At 40.9% G+C, this 16,631-nt stretch overlaps 1 pseudogene; it reads right to left on the reverse strand.

Annotated features, from left to right (window-relative positions):
* LOC130874595 (zinc finger protein 844-like) overlaps positions 1-16,631 on the reverse strand; it is a 19,327-nt pseudogene continuing 2,696 nt past the window's right edge.

Consider the following 16,631-nt stretch of genomic DNA (forward strand, 5'->3'; position numbering starts at 1 on the left):
TCAACTTAAATCCAGAAACTGTTATAAAAGAAAAAAGAATAACATCAACACATAGAAATGTATGAAGAGAATAAAACGTACCCAAAGTTAACCAATAGGAATGCACTACACACACACACACACACACACACACACACACACCCTTTAGGTATTACTTTGGGTACCAGCAGAATAAAAGTAACTTTTTCAAACTCCAGCCAGGGCATGCAGTTAATATGAAAACACATCAAATACATTATGATTAAATACATGTAATATAATACATATAATAAATACATAATTAAAAATTATGATTTTTACATTGTGTGTTGTGCTGCTTATGGAAGGGATGTAGAGGATGAGAGGAGATTTTCAAGGATCCATTGATATTCTTAGGAACAGGATGTTGTGGATCTCAGAGATGCCCCTGAGGGTGTAGAAGGAGCTGCTGGCCATTTCCTGCCGCCCGGCTCCCACACGGCTAGCTTTACCCAAAATAATTACACAAAAAACTGTATTCATTTAAACACTGCCTGGCCCATTAGCTCTAGCCTCTTACTGGCTAACTCTCACATCTTGATTAACCCATTTCTATTAATGTGTGTATGTGTGTAGCACCACGAGGTGGTGGCTTACCGGGAAGATTCTAACCTACATCCATCTTGGGCCGGAGCTTCATGGCAACTGCCTTCTTCCTCCCAGCATTCTGTTCTGTCTACTCTGCCTACCTATGTTCTGACCTATCAGACCAAGCAGTTTTCTTTATTAACCAATGAAAGCAACAGATAGATAGAAGACACTCCTACATCTTGAGGGTGTTAAGTGTCACACAAAGGAGCTTGATCTGTAGCCACAGCCATAAAGCAGGCCAGGGTGGTCAGAATTCAGTTTTACCTGGTTATAGCAGGCATGAGCAATGCTGTTGGATTATTCAAACAGTAGTAACCAGTGTTGTTGTCTGGCCTGATTGGTGAAAATGTCTCTCAACAGAATGAACTAAAGTTGTCAATGGTTTCTTTGAAAGAAGCCCAAGACAGCTTAAAGAGTAAAATTGTGGACTCTCCCAAGAGAAGATGAAAGACACTGTCCAGAAGCTCCGGAACTCCCGGGTGAGCGCCCTGTGTCGTGTTACTTTCTGAATTACCTAGTGTCTGTACAGATTGTTCTCTTTGGTGGAGTGGAAAGGACACAGCTCCAAGGTAACTGCTGACTCACTGCAGCAGCTATGGCTCTGTGATGCTGGGCCTCGTGGAAGTGCTGTTGTGTTCCTGTGAGAACAAATCACTCCATTTTAGAGAAGAAAGGTAGTAAACAATTTTGCAAATAATTAGTAACTAAAAATTACAGTGTGAACTATGAAATTATACAGTGTGTTGGTGAGCACAAGGATGTAAGAAATCTTTGTTTCTCCTGATCAATTTTGCTTCAAATATAAAAGTGCTATAAAAAGTTAAGTCAGTTTTCAAAGTAGCATTAAAATAGAGGATGCTTGAAATAAGGAAACAAGAGAGCTCAGTCTGTATCTGTGGGACTCTGGTAGGAGAGGGCATGGGAATTTGTTTTAGCGTCTGATCACTCAAGGCAGAAGAAACATGTTCAAGACCAGGGGCTCCCATGAGAGGAGGAGTGAAGTGAGAAGGGACAAAGCTAAAGGTGCACAGACAACTTCAGTTCTGTTTTGAATCAATATTTTAAAGTTATCATATCCAAGTAATTCCCAATAGTGAAAATTGTCACTGATTATAAAGGAAAAAATCATCAGAACAGAAATGGAGCCCAGGAATAGATTTGACAGTTTCTGGAGAATGGCTTCCGTATTTAAAGCTAATGGATCTCAAGCCCTGGACCTGACCCCACCCTCTAATGAGAAGGGTTGTCTGTTCCTCTAGGAGAAAATAGCTGGTTATTTATGAAAACCAATCTTTATGTGGATTAGAATTTTAAAATTTAACAGATTTATAACATTCATATAATCTTTGACCAAATGAACACACACACCCTACCTCCACAGTCTGACGTTTTAGCCAAGACTAACCTGGAACTCCTGATTCTCCTGCCTCAGCCTCCTGATGGCTTAGATTATAGGCTAAATGTTTTTAGATTGACATGAAAACCTAAAGCCTATAGAGACACAAGACCTGCTGAAACAGTTTCTGTGCCTGTAAAGAGTTTTGTTTAGGTTTTATCAACTGAACACAAACCTGGACATATTTGGGAAGAAAGAATCTCAACTGAGGAAATGTCTCCATCAGATTAGCTTGTAGGACATTTTCTTTACTAGTGATGGATGTGGGAGGGTCCAGATTCACTGTGGGCAGTGCCAGCCCAAGGCAGATAGTTCCTGGGTTTTATAAGAAAGCAGGCTGAATAAGTCAGTAAGCAGTGGTTTGTAGCATTAGGTCCTGCTTGTTGGGATTTCTGTCCTGCCCAGTTCCCACAGCCAGCAAGTCCCAAAGAAAATCACACAGTGGTTTCCATAACTTATAAACTGATTGGCCCATTAGCTCAGGCTTCTTATTAGCTCTTGTAGTTTATATTAACCCATTATTCTAATCTATGTTAGCCACATGGCTCAGTGCCGTTTTCAGCGGGTAGGTCATATCCTGCTTCTTAGGTGGTCTGGGCAGGACTGTAGAAAGAGCTTCCTTCTTCCCAGAATTCTCCTGTTCTCATTGCCCCGCCTCTACTTCCTGTCTGGTTTTCCCACCTATACTTCCTACCTGGCTACCGGCCAATCAGCGTTTATTTAAAATATGACTGACAGACCACTGTGGTTCATGGCCTCTCCTTCAGTTCCTGCCTTTAGGTTCTTGCCTTGAGTTCCTGCCCAGACTTCCTTCCCTTCATGGTTGACTGTAAGATGTAGGCTAAAATTAACTCTTTCCTCCCTAGGTTGCCTTTAAAATTTATTTGTTTGTTTGTTTGTTTGTATTTTGTGTGTATGGGTGTTTTGACTGCATGTATCTCTGTGGACTGTGGGCCCGGTGCCTTTGGAAGCCAAAAGAGGGCATCAGACCTCCTGGGATTGACATTGCAGACAGTTGTGAGTCATCATGTAGCAGTTGGGAATTGAATGCAGTTCCGCTGGAAAAACTAGCGCTCTTACCCACTAAGCCATGTCACTAGACAACCCCAGGTTGCTTTTGATTGTGGTCTTTATTACAGCAACAGGAAGCAAACTAAGACTTGAAGGAATATTAGATCCATTATACACAAAGAGTGTTTAGAAATTCATAAAGTAAATAGAAATGAAAGGTGAGCAATACAATTAGGTCCTTTTCTGAGGAGAAATTTAACTGGTTAAACAGGTAAGGCAGGGAGTTGCTTAATGGGGATAAGGAAAGATGTCTGCAGTGGTATGTAGTTTGAGTAAATATACATTCCTTTTGTATTTTAAATGAAATTATCTTTTTTAAAGAATCTTCAGATGCTAATAATAGTCATTATATAAACAACTAGAAAGATATTAATAGATAATGTGGCTTCCCTAAAATATGAGGAGTAGTTCAAGAATGATTAGAACATGCCTGTGGATTGTTTTGATGGTGCTTACAGACAACCACGGGACTTTGTAGGCACAGACAAGCATTTGCAAGCTAAGCTGTGCCCAACCAGAGTAAGCTCTTCCCTACACACACAAAGAATCTTTGGAAAACTAGTAGTGAGTGATCAAGTATTCAGAGGTTGCCAGCCCAGCCAGGGAGTTGCAAGGATCACTTGGACTATTTAGGACGAGGCAGGACCAGGCAGGATGAGGCAGGAACACACTAAACTCTGTGTCTGTCCACTGGCTCCCACCCAGCCAGGGGATGACCCATCACACCAGCCGCGAGCCTCAGCAGGCCGCTCCACCTAGTCTGGGGACAGGGGCCCCTCACTCGCCAAGCCCAGCCACTCCACTACACATGGGGACAGCAGCCCCTCACTCACCAAGGCCGGCCACTCCTCCACACTAGGGACATTGGCCCCTTACTCACCTTGGCCCACACTTCCTCCCGTCTGTGGAGAGCAACCCCTCACTCACCATGGTGCAGCTGCTGAGCTGACATGCTCTCTCCCCACAAGGAAGCCCAAGAAGCAGCACATGAGAGAGATTGTGATTTCTTCATGAAGAGCTGAACTGGAAGCCTGGCTCCCAAAAGAACCCTCCCATTTGACTGGTTGGGTCTGCTGGAGGCTCTAATTGGCTTGTGAGGTCTGAGCCAGGTGAGCAGAAGGGACACAGCATTGTGTTCCCATCCCTGGCTGCTAATTTAAAGACAGACCTATCCTAGATTGGCTTGAGATTTATGCCAAATTCAACAGCAAGTCTCTTGTTCAGTTGTATAAGGAAGTATACAAATTCAGAAAGAGGCTAATCAGACAATGTTGTACAAGAGGAACTTTGGGTAACTCAAGAACAGTATAAACAAAGTCCGCAGCAGTGTTGGGACTGATAATGACAGCCCCTTCTGTGAAAAGTCTTGGATTCTAAGGCTCTGAAGCAACCCTTTCCCAAAGGCCCTGGCCCCAAATCATTACCAGCTCTCCCAAGAATATTCCCAAGATTAGAGGCAGAGCTCTAATTTGCTCTGTACATCAGGGTCTCAGAGAAACCTCTCAAAGCCTAGGCAGGTTGCCAAACTCATGGAGGCCTAGTTTCAAGTATCTTCTAGAAGTTCTGCACTTAGCGTTTGATATTTAAGTTTAAGGTCCATTTGGAGTTAATTTGTGGGAAGTGTAAATGGCACCTCACGTACTGTGTAATATACTACTAAGTTGCAACACAGAAGAGTAAAACTGGTGATATAAAGGATTGGCCAATGCCTAGGAGATAGTAAGTCACACAGAGTAGAATTTGGCTGAGGGAGGGCTGCCTCTGAAATCCCCCAAAGACAAGTAGTATGTTAATCAGGAATGTTAGAGATTTGGATGCTAAAATGTTAATGTTTATTTACCTTTTGTGTATACAGGTCTGTAGTGAAAACAACAAGTGAGAGACACCCTGTGTAAAGGATACTCTAGAGTAAGCTAGAGCATCATAGTTTTAAGAGGGATTTCTTAGTTATGTTGTACTGGATGCTGTAAACATCAATTCCATGAAGTTTTGTTATATATTTGTTGTTTCTTGGTATCAACTACATACATTAAAATCCAAAAGCATGGTTATAGGAGTGATGTCATGTATCATACAAAGAATGTCTTGTGTTTTACTCAAGGTTTAATACCTACAAATACAGTTTGTACCTAAGAAATATTAATTTGTTATATTATCTTTTATAGTTTTGATTCATCTTTCTTTCATTTAATTGTTATTACTCAGAACTAGCTGAAGACAATCAGTACCTTCCTGTGATCAATTGTGCCTGCTTACAAAGGATGACCACGACCAGGCTTGCTGACTGTTGATATTCTGACATGAAAGGTTTCCCCTCCAGCAAGTGTATAGTCTCTTTTCCAGGCAAATGTATACAATTCATCACTAATGATATGTGACCTTGTGGTTTTAGGGATGAGCAGAGTACACAGCTTGGGAAAGACTTGGGAGGATGTAGATTCTGTGTATGCACCTATGAGAAAGCCATCTTTAGAAGTGGGAATTTACCTTGAGTGCTATCAGGCTTACTTCCTACATCCACTGAGAAAAGTAATATTATAGAGAGTGTATGGCCAGTGGAAGAGTAGAGAGAAGGTAAGCTCCACATATGCAGCCATGGGAGAGCCACTGTACATACTGGGTGGAGATATTCCTGTGTGGCTGCTTTTAGGTATTTCAGTTAGAGTTTCTATTGCTGTGAAGAGACACCATGACCACAGCAAAACTTAGAAAGGAAAATATTTGATTGATGCTGGCTTACAGTTTCAGAGGGTTTAGTCCATTATCATCATGACAGAAAGCATGGTGGATACAGGTAGACACAGTGCTGGAGAAAGAGCTGAGAGTTCTACATCCAGATCAACAGGCAGCAGGAAGTGACTATGACATACATCCTCCAGCAAGGCCACACCTCCTAATAGTACCACTCTCCACAGGACACTGGGGGTCATTTTGACTAAAATCACTATCATATCAAAATCCTTGTGTCTTTTCAAGCATGCTCAGTAAGTGAGCTCAGTAAACTCCTTGGTTCCCCAGGATGGACTTTGGTGAAATTGTACTTTGCATCTTCATTGGGACTTACAGTTGGGATAGACATTGCTTCCCCCTCCTCCACAGGGGAGAAAAATCTCATGACAGATCATAGACATATATGTCAATGTTTCTATTTCTTATGATATTAGAAAAAGGAAGCAGTACATAAAAGAACATGTTAGAAGAACATAAATGTGTAAATGCCCTTAATGAAAAAAAGACTTAGATATATGAAGATAATGATGACTAGGTGGCTCCAGAATAAACAAGACAGGAAAGGTTTTGCAAGCTATGATGGTCTGAGTAAATTGTTTAAGGTATATAAAGGATGAGACTTAGAGATCATATATTTATTGAAGTTGGCAAGGTCAGATATCAACTGTTTCAAGGACTTGCTAAAATATATATCAAAGTTTATTAAGATGTATCTGGCTATTGAAATATTATAAAGTAGTTAAAAGTACAAAACTGGTGTAAAACCGACCTTCTAGGTGTTTAATAATCATTCTTAGAGGCTATTTTAATTCTCCCCTTTCCATACAAGGTCAATGAGGTCCCTAGGAACAAAGGCCATTGATCACTTATTGTCCAGCTCATGGAGGCCATGGAGAACCCAGTCAATGAATCTGAAACATCAAGTCTAAAATGGAGGATCAATGTGTAAAATATTTCCTCAAGGCTTTAAAGAAAGCCACAGTACATAAAGCACAGCCTTTCCATTATTCTCACATTGATAGACAAATGATAAAAGAGAGACTTGAAGAGTCTGAGATTCCTTCCAAGCCCAAGTGACCTCTGAGGACTAGTTGTTCAACTGGCCTTGACAACACAGAAAGATTAATTTTGGCAACCTGCATTGTTCTTCAGTACTCAAGGAGAAAATTTAATCAAAGACTAAGAGAATTGGTAATAACACAAGGGATTGCATTCCACGGATATTAGATATAAGTCTATATGAGATGTTATTTAGATAACAAATTTCACTAATACTTTCTTCTTGATAAAAAAGATATTGTCCAGATGTGAGACATCAGACCTTGGCTCCAGAAACACGTTCCCACAGCAAAGAAGGACAGGGCATTTTTTTTTTACCACTGAGTAGTACTCTAATGTGTATATATTCCACACTTTCTTTATCCATTCTTCCATTGAGGGGCATCTAGGTTGTTTCCACGTTCTGGCTATTACAAATAATGCTGCTATGAACATAGTTGAAGAAATGCTTTTGTAGTATGATTGGGCATCTCTTGGGTATATTCCCAAGAGTGGTATTGCTGGATCCTGAGGGAGGTTGATTCCCAATTTACTGAGAAACCACCACACTGATTTCCAAAGTGGTTCCACCCAAAAAGATGAATATGGTATGTACTCACTCATTAGTGGACTCTAGCCATAAACAAAGGGCATTAAGTCTATAGCTCACAAGCTTAGAGAAGTCAAATAACAAGGTGAGCCCAAAGAAAAACATATATAGATCCTCCTGGAAATTGGAAGCAAACAAGATTGCGGGGCAAAAGTTGGGAGCATGGGGGTGAGGGTAGGGGTGGGGTGAGGCTGGGGAAGTAGAGAGGGGGAGAGAGAAGGGAGAAGGGAAAGACTGGGGAGAGCTTGGGGGAGTGGGAGGATGGAGATTGAGGAAGGGCGGATATAGGAGCAGGGAAGAAGGTATCTACATTAAGGGAGTCATTTTAGGGGTGGCAAGAGACTTGGCTCTAGAGGGGATCCCAGGTGTCCACGGGGATGTCCCCAGCTAGGTCCTTGGGCAGCAGAGTAGAGGGTGCCTGAACTGGCCTTGCCCCACTATCACACGGATGATTATCTCAAATATCACCATAGAATCTTCGTTCGGCGATGGATGGAGATAGAGGCCCTCATCAGAGCAACGGACTGAGCTCCCAAGGTCCAGTTGAAGAGCAGAAGGAGGGAGAAGATGAACAAGGAAGTCAGGACCGCGAGGGGTTGGTCCACCCACTGAGGCAGTGTGCCTGTTCTAATGGGAGCTCACCAAATCCAGCTGAACCGGGACTGAACAAGCATGTGATCAAACTGGATTCTCTGAATGTGGCTGACAATGGGGGATGACTGAGAAGCCATTGATAAAGCCACTGGGACTTGTTTCTACTGCATGTACTGGCTTTTTGGGACCCTAGTCTATTTGGATGCACAGCTTCCTAGGCCTGGATGTAGGAGGGAGGGCCTTGGACTTCCCACAGGGCAGGGTTTCCTGCCCTCTCTTAAGGAGGGAGGGGGACAGAAGGGGGGAGGAGGGTAAGTGGGGGAGCGGGAGGGGAATAGGAGGAGGGGAAGAAGTGTAAATTTTTGAATGGAAAAATTAAAAAAATAAAAGAATATGTCAAGTCTAGTGCAAAAGTTGGCAATATGTAAACACTTTCGTATGCTTTTACTACTTGAATTTAGGATCACTGAAAGAAGCTCTGTTTTTCCACAATGCTTCCAAATACTTCTTTTCTTGTTTCCTAATTCCCAGTCATCTTACAGAGATATTTTCTTTAGAGTTCCAATGTTGAAACACCCCTTATCCAACCACCATATATTATCATCAATTCGTAGCACCATCACACAACTTCTTTTTTGTTCTTTGTTTGATTGTTTGTTTGTTTGAGACTGGGTTTTCCTGTAGCTTTGAAGCCTGTCCTGGATCTAGCTCTTGTAGAGCAAGCTGGCCATGAACTCACAGAGATCTGCCTGCTTCTGCCTCCTGAGTGCTGGAATTAAAACCGTGAGCCACCACTGGCCAACTTCACACAACTTCTTAAATCACACACCAGGACATATTAACAAACCATTGTGCATGCACTTGAAAAGCATAAAACAATGTTTGTGAAGAAACTGATATATTCAAGTCCATTTCTTCATTGTACCTTTTAAGTTCATAGTTTATTAAGTACATAGATAATTTAGCTCGTTTTTTAGGTGTCACATAATACCATTTTGAAACAACTTCTGAAAGTAGTAGTGAGGATAGATATCTCACAGTTCTTAAGTCAGGTATTCCTGTAGCCTTTCTACTAGAACCTAAACCCATTTGACCTTTTCTATGATTTTTCCATGGAAGAATCCAATGGGACAAAATAAAATTGAATTGATCTTTAAACTGCCCCACCATTGTTTTAACATGACTTCTCTTTCTGTAATAAATACCGAACTCTCTCTCTCAGGTGAATGAAAAGGGGTATTTATTATTTTAATTTAAGGAATATTTGTCAATGTCAGGGAACAGTATGCCATATCTCATTCATAAGCTGTATTTTATGGCATTACTATCTTGGATTATCTGTTGTGTGCTATAACTGCTTTTTATTCAACACTTGTGGTCACTGTGTGGTCCTATAAGAGTAACCTCTCAGTGCCAGGCACTCTATTTGGAAATCTAAGGTCAGTGAACAAGTTTTTAATCATCTCTGGTAGCTTCTGCTTGGAGACATGCTTCTGACCAGAAAAGTATCGCTCACACATATGACCAAGGCTACCTGATTCAACATAAAAAAGTTTGTCTCCAATGCTGGAGGTACTGCTATTCTAGAATTAATATGCCTTCCCAGGGATAAATCATTCACACACTTAAAGTTTAATAGACATAAATTCCTTTAATAACAGTATGCATTCAGCGGTGGTTAATGCTAAAAGAGGAGACAACCTGGGCCAGATTTTGCATTCCACATATGCTGTCATCCTTAAGTCTTTTTTAGGTTCAGGCCTGAGGTTATACATTGAACAGTGTAAATAGGGACAGGAGAAAGCAAGTCTAGCCACTTAGGCAGATGGAGATTTGCAAAGCAAAACTATCTTTTAGATTATGCATTATGATCAAAATAAAAATATATCATAATATATGATTTAAAAGATATATAGATCTTAATATATGATCTAAAAGATACATTTAAAAGATGTCTTGATGCCACAATCCTCACACACACAAAGGACATAGAACATAAATTTTAAAAAAATGTTATGGGAAAGTCACCTCTCCACATTGTGATTGTTCTTAAATCAACAGCTATTCTGAGCCATTCTAACCTCAGAATAAGCCTTCTTTTGCCTCCAAGCAAGCTGGCTCAGAGAAAGGCCACAGATGCTTCTTTGATGGACAGCCATGACTGATGTTTATCTCAAGTCTGTGATTTCTGTACAGAATTTTATTTTTTTAAAGTTTTATTTTATGTACATGGGTGTTTGCCCACAGGTGTCTGTGTGCAGTGCCTGCAGAGGCCAGATGAGTGAATCAGAATCCTTGGAACTGGAGTTACAGGAGATGGTTAGCAACCATGGTTTCTGGCAATGTAACCCGTGTCCTCCGCAACAGCATCCAATGTTCTTAATTGCTAAGCTATCTCAATCTTTAAATGAAAAGCTAAGCTGCATTTTCATTTAAAATTTATTTTTATACATTTTAATTAAAACATATTGTATAACTTTCCTCCTTCCTTGTCCTCTCCTTCTGTTCCCAAATTTTCCCCTTCTAATTCCTTCCTTGTGAAGTCTGTGTGAATAAGTAAGTGCAAATATATGAATAAAACCTGCTGGGTCCATTTCTGTTGGTTTTGTGTTATGGTTTTAGAATTGAACGTGCTGCTTCAGATACACCAAGAGGGATTTCATCCCTGCCTGAGGCTAATTCACCGAACTGTGGAATTTAATTCTTTATTGAGCAACATGAATCTGACCCTTAAGTGATCTAGGTTGACTTGGCCAGAAAACATTATCAAGAATAGAAAACTTGGATTGGTACATACCTCAGCTAACATTTGCTGGTGTCACAGCCCTGAAGTTCTAGGGCAGCAGGAATGACTATGGACACTATCCTGAGCAAATCACAGGCTCCCTAGGTTCAATGGGCCTCCCACCATACCCTACTGACCATTCTCATTTTGGATACTTTGAAATCCTGACATTCCTACCTCTACTTTCTAAGTATCATGGCTACACGTCTGTGCCAGCATGCTTGGCTTAGTTGGCTTCAACTTCATTTAATCAGTCATTAGAATAATGGGATGAGTAAGATGAGCAGTTAAACTTAATTATATTAAAACTCCACCCATCTCCGTGAGCCTGGGTTTCAACTATAAACAATAAATAAAGACAGTACTGTGCTCTAGTCCCTTGATAAATTATAATACAAAGATAAAGAAAAACAATATTGCTCATAGTTGGAAGACAGTAGACTTTAAGACTGGAAGGCTGCATTTGATGGAAGTCTTCTTCTGTTACTGGAGTTAGGACCATAGCCTGTGTCTTTGCTACCCCCAACAAGTCAGGCTCAGTCACTCACTCTTATCAAACCAATGAAAAAACCAAATTACATTAGTACATTACCCTTAGTGGTGGTACATATCTTTAATCCCTAACGCTTGGGAGGCAGAGGCATATGGATCTCTGTAAATTCAAGGCCAGCCTGGACTACACAGCTAGTTCTAGGACAGCCAAGGCTACACACAAAAAAAAGAAAAACCTTTCTTGAAAAGCCAAAAAAAAAAAAAAAGTCAGTTATCTGTGATGCACCCATCTATAATTCAGGTACACTGGAGACAAGGTGGGCAAATCTTTCTGATGTCTAGAAGAGCCTAGTCTATATAGTGAGTTCCAGGCCACCCAGAGTTTCATAGTGTGAAGAAAGATACCCTAATTTAATGTGGGAGTCCCTTCTGTTTGCTGTGATTACCATTAATAAACAAAGAAACTGCCTTGGTCTGTTGATAGGGCAGAACTTAGGTAGGCAGGGAAAACTGAACTGAATGCTGGGAGAAAGGTACCCTCACTATCATGTCAGGACATACCTACAGCTGTGAAGGAAAGTATACTGGACACCTACAGCTGTGAGGAGAAAGGAATCCTGACTGTTGAGAAGTCTGTCTAGAACTGAAGCTATGGAGGGAAGGTAGCCTGATACCTAGGGCTCTGAAGAAAAAGGTACCCTGACTGTTAGAAGTCAGGCCATACCTACAGCTATGAAGAGAAAAGGTACCTTTGTGGAGGTCCAAAACCTTGAACCTATTTCCACCTTTCCTGGAGGTCAGAGTTTGAGGTTGCTCAAAGTTGTTAACAGGCATGGCTACACACTCTGACCTAAGGTGTGGATGTTTTGCCTTTTGGACTTTAAAAGGGTCCATACAGATATATCTACTCCCCCTTGAGCAAAGGTGAGAGAATTCAAACATCCTTCTGCTCTTTCTTTTCAATTAAGAGATTTGACCCAGGGAATGACTCCCTTTAGGATTCACTGCCTGAATAACAGAATGTTTTTCTCAGTAATTAAGGACTTGATGGCTCAAAGTATTGAAGCAAGTAACTGTTCTAGCTGTCCTTTGCATCATGTTAAAGCAGTCTTTTGTCTTCTTCCCCCTGCTGTAATGGGTATAAATATATATGGAAAATTAAATGCAGGCAGATGTACAGTATTCACTGGAACTCCCTCCCGGTACTATCCTATGCTTCTGTTTTATTATTTTCACTTGTGTCTTCATCCTCTTATTTTTTTAATCCCTATGCCCCTACCCTGGTAAGTGGTATACTTGTCAAAGATGGTCCCTGACATATACTGACTATTGGGAAGTCTGGCTATACCCAAGGCTGTGTTCCAGTGGGAGATGTTCTCCCTGCAGGATGTAGCAATGCTGCTCCTCTCCAAGAGAGCCATCACAGCTGGGACCTGCTTCATTCTGCTAAGAGAGCTTCAAAGCAGAGACATCCATTGCTGTTCTGCTCCACTTCCCTAAGGGAATTTCCTAGCAGAGGTGTCCAATGCTTCTGTGTTCCACCCCACTAGGGAGTTTCCTAACAGAGATGTTAATTTTTTTTCTCAGCTTCAGCCCAAATTGTTACTTCTCTGCTTCACTGGAGTTAATGAGAAACTGTTGCAGAAATGTTGCAATCTCTGGTGAAGAACTGCTACGTCTGCTCTGCTCCTTTAAGGGAATTTGCCAGCAGAGGTGACCAAAGCTTCTCTGTTCCAATCCACTACAGAGTTTCTTATCACTCCGGTGAAAGTTCTTCACCCAAAACTCATTCAAGAAATTTATTTGGAAGGGAAGAATCCAGGAGAGGGGCTGCCTCTGCCAGGGCAGAAATGGGCAGATGCCAACTGAACAGGTACAAAACTTATACAGGAATTCCTAGGGGCAGAGTTTTCCCAGGGAGAAGATTCTCAGGGTGGGAACTAGTTAGATGTCTGATGGAGGTGGGTCTTGTATTAATCTGTTGTTTTCATTGGTTAATTAATAAAGAAACTGCCTAGGCCCATTTGATAGGCCAACCCTTAGGTGGGCGGAGTAAACAGAAGAGAATGCTGGGAGAAAGAAGCCGAGTCAGGAGTCGCCATGATTCTCCCACTCCAGACAGACGCAGGTTAAGATCTTTCCTGGTAATATTCTGGTGCTACACAGAATATTAAAAATGGGTTAGATCAAAATGTAAGAGCTAGCCAATAAGAGGCCGGAACTAATGGGCCAGGCAGTGATCAAAAAAATAGTTTCCGTGTAATTATTTCGGGTAAAGCTAGCCGGGTGGTGGGACGCAGCCCTGCCACAGCTCTTATTACTACAGAGTGGCACCCAACGTGCTAATGAACTCCACGTAAAACCTGAGAGGGCTTGAAAAGGAGAGAGAGAGAATTTAACACAGCTTTTTGCTGTTTGTGGGTTGCGTGCTGCAAAGAAATTGTCCTGACTCACCAGCAGAAAAAAACTGGCTGTTTTAAAATGCTGGCTTTCTGGGCTGTGCCGCCATCGTGATCTCTGTCTGGCTCCTGCAGGAGACAGAGCTTTTGAATGGAGCATTTGGAGTAAAGTGCTATGGCTTGCTTGATGGCAATGTGGACTGCTGTGTGCCTGGAACTGTGTGTGGCTCAGGGGCACCAAATGGCTCTGAGGCAGAAGGGCTCAGCTCCGCCATGCTGAACTGTGCTGGTCTCAGGCAGGAACTACCATAATTACCATAATAACAGCGCAATTAAGGTTTCGACTGGGCAGGACACAGGTGGTACCGTATTATCTATACATGGTGCAACTTAAGTTTTTAAGAAATGCTTAACATTTTAAAAAATGCTCCTGGATAGTAAAAAAAATTACAGATTCACAATAAAACTGATTCAGACACTGTTGGATAAATGTACGTAGGCTTGAGAAAAAAAATATATATATATATAAAAAAATAAAGTTAATGCCCTTAAAAAAAGGGGGATAAAGTCTTTAGAGAGTACAGATAATTATAGATTAAAAAAAATAAAAAAAAAATAAGCCACGTAAAAATGAAAAATTTACAGAGAGTCTGGATTATGTACATTGTGTTTTCTTTAAAATTTTTGACTACAAAGGAGCTAAGTACAGAGAGACATTTCATTATGTGGTCTGCCAAACTACATGTATGTTCTAAAAGTATCATGACTTCAAAATTTGCGTCTAAGGATATGATGCTTTGGAGAGTGGAGAGGGTCTTCTTTTGTTTTCACAGAGGATGAGACCCTGTGTATTGTGTCTATCCCAATATGGTATGATAGACCACGCCCTCCTAAAAGGTTGCTGTAAACACCTTCAAAAAATTACTTCACTCAACTGCCAACTGAGATGACTCTGACACACAGGTTACACCATGAAAGATCTGAATACAGCGCCCCCATTCAACAGGAAGCAGTTTGGAGAGAAAAAAACTGCGCCCATGTTCCCAAATATGGTTTATAAATGTTCTTTTACATTTAAAGGGGGATATGATATAGACATGAATAATTTACATTGGTGTGGATTTTAAGGTCAATTTTGTTATATGCATATGTATTTCTAATCCTGATTAAGGTATTGTGATTGTGTAGTTCATTTAAAAATGTAATGTATAATTAGGAAATATAGGTTGTTAATGGATAATCATCAATAATAGTCAAATTTGTAGTCATGTTAGTTAGATTTTCTAGATATATAGAGATATATTTCAGTTGGATAGGCATTCTTCATATCTTTCAAAGACTACAGAATATGGCATTTTAAATATTTTAATAACTTAGGGTTTTTCATGACAATGAGACACGTCTGCTCATGGCAGCACCAAGCTACTTCAAGAGGAAGATGGGCATCGAAGAGGCTCCTTATGGAGTTTGATAGCCATTTGGGCATGAAACTGCTCTTGCCTGGACTGATGCATAAACGACACAGAGTACCCTCAGAGAGAGGACTACTAAACTTGCCTAAAGGTGAGATGGTCTTTCGGGGTTCCTGACTCATGAGTCTGCGAGACATTCTGCAGGACACAGCAAAAAGTGACTGAACTGTCTTTGGAATTTCCTGCTTGATGAAAATGTCTGCTGGATACTATGGGCCTAAAGGCTAAAAATGGATGCCCCAACAGTACAAAAGAACTTTGGGTGACTGTCCAGGCAATGAGATGTCTCTGTCATTTCTACAGTTTTGGATCTCTTGTTTGCTTAGGTAATATTATATCCTTCTGGAGTCTTTGATAAAGTTAAAGAATGGTTAGTTATAGTTATAGTTTTCCTTAGTTATGATAAGAGAAAATAGATGTAAATATTGTAACTGTAATTCTTACTTGATAACTGTTTTGCTATATGTAATCTTACTATGTTAAAGTAAAAGCCTTTCTTTTTTGTTTAAACAGAAAAAAGGGAAATGATGGAGGTGGGTCTTGTATTAATCTGTTGTTTTCATTGGTTAATTAATAAAGAAACTGCCTAGGCCCATTTGATAGGCCAACCCTTAGGTGGGTGGAGTAGACAGAACAGAATGCTGGGAGAAAGAAGCCGAGTCAGGAGTCGCCATGATTCTCCCACTCCAGACAGACGCAGGTTAAGATCTTTCCTGGTAAGCTAGCTCATGGTGCTACACAGAATATTAAAAATGGGTTAGATCAATATGTAAGAGCTAGTTAATAAGAGGCTGGAACTAATGGGCTAGGCAGTGTTCAAAAGAATACAGTTTCTGTGTAATTATTTCGGGGCATAAGCTAGCCGTGCGGGCAGCTGGGTGCCGGGGAAGCAGCCCTGCCGCTCTTATTACAACAGATGTCAATCCCTGATTTTGAACAATGCAGAGATAGGCTGGATTTCATGCTCAGGGGTTGGTAGAGCTCAAGCTTAGGGATTAGCTAGTGTTGTGCTCAGTCAGTCAAGGGTAGAGTATGTTTCTTTAGCTCTTGTTTCAGGGCCAAAATGTGTTCTTTCACTGGCCTCTTATAACCTTTTGAGTCTGGTTTCAGGGTCAGGTGTTTATTTCATTGGCTCTGGATTCAGGAACAAAGTGCGTTTCTTTATCTTGGTTTTAGAGTCAGGATGTATTTCTCTGGCTCCAGTTTCAGAGTCAAAAATTATATATTTCACAGGCTCTGGTTTCAGGGTCAGGATGTGTTTCTTTGGCTGGCCCATTTACCCGACACATAGAGCTTCATAAATTCATTTTACCATGAGTTTGTAAGTATAAACAGTATAAAAAGGACATCATAATGCTTGAAAAGATTGTTAACACTGTCAAATTTATTTCTACAGAAGAAAAAGTCTTGTGTTGTGGGCGGAGGACTCTTGTTC

This window comes from Chionomys nivalis, chromosome 5, assembly GCF_950005125.1.
Source record: "Chionomys nivalis chromosome 5, mChiNiv1.1, whole genome shotgun sequence".
Taxonomy (NCBI): Eukaryota; Metazoa; Chordata; class Mammalia; order Rodentia; family Cricetidae; genus Chionomys; species Chionomys nivalis.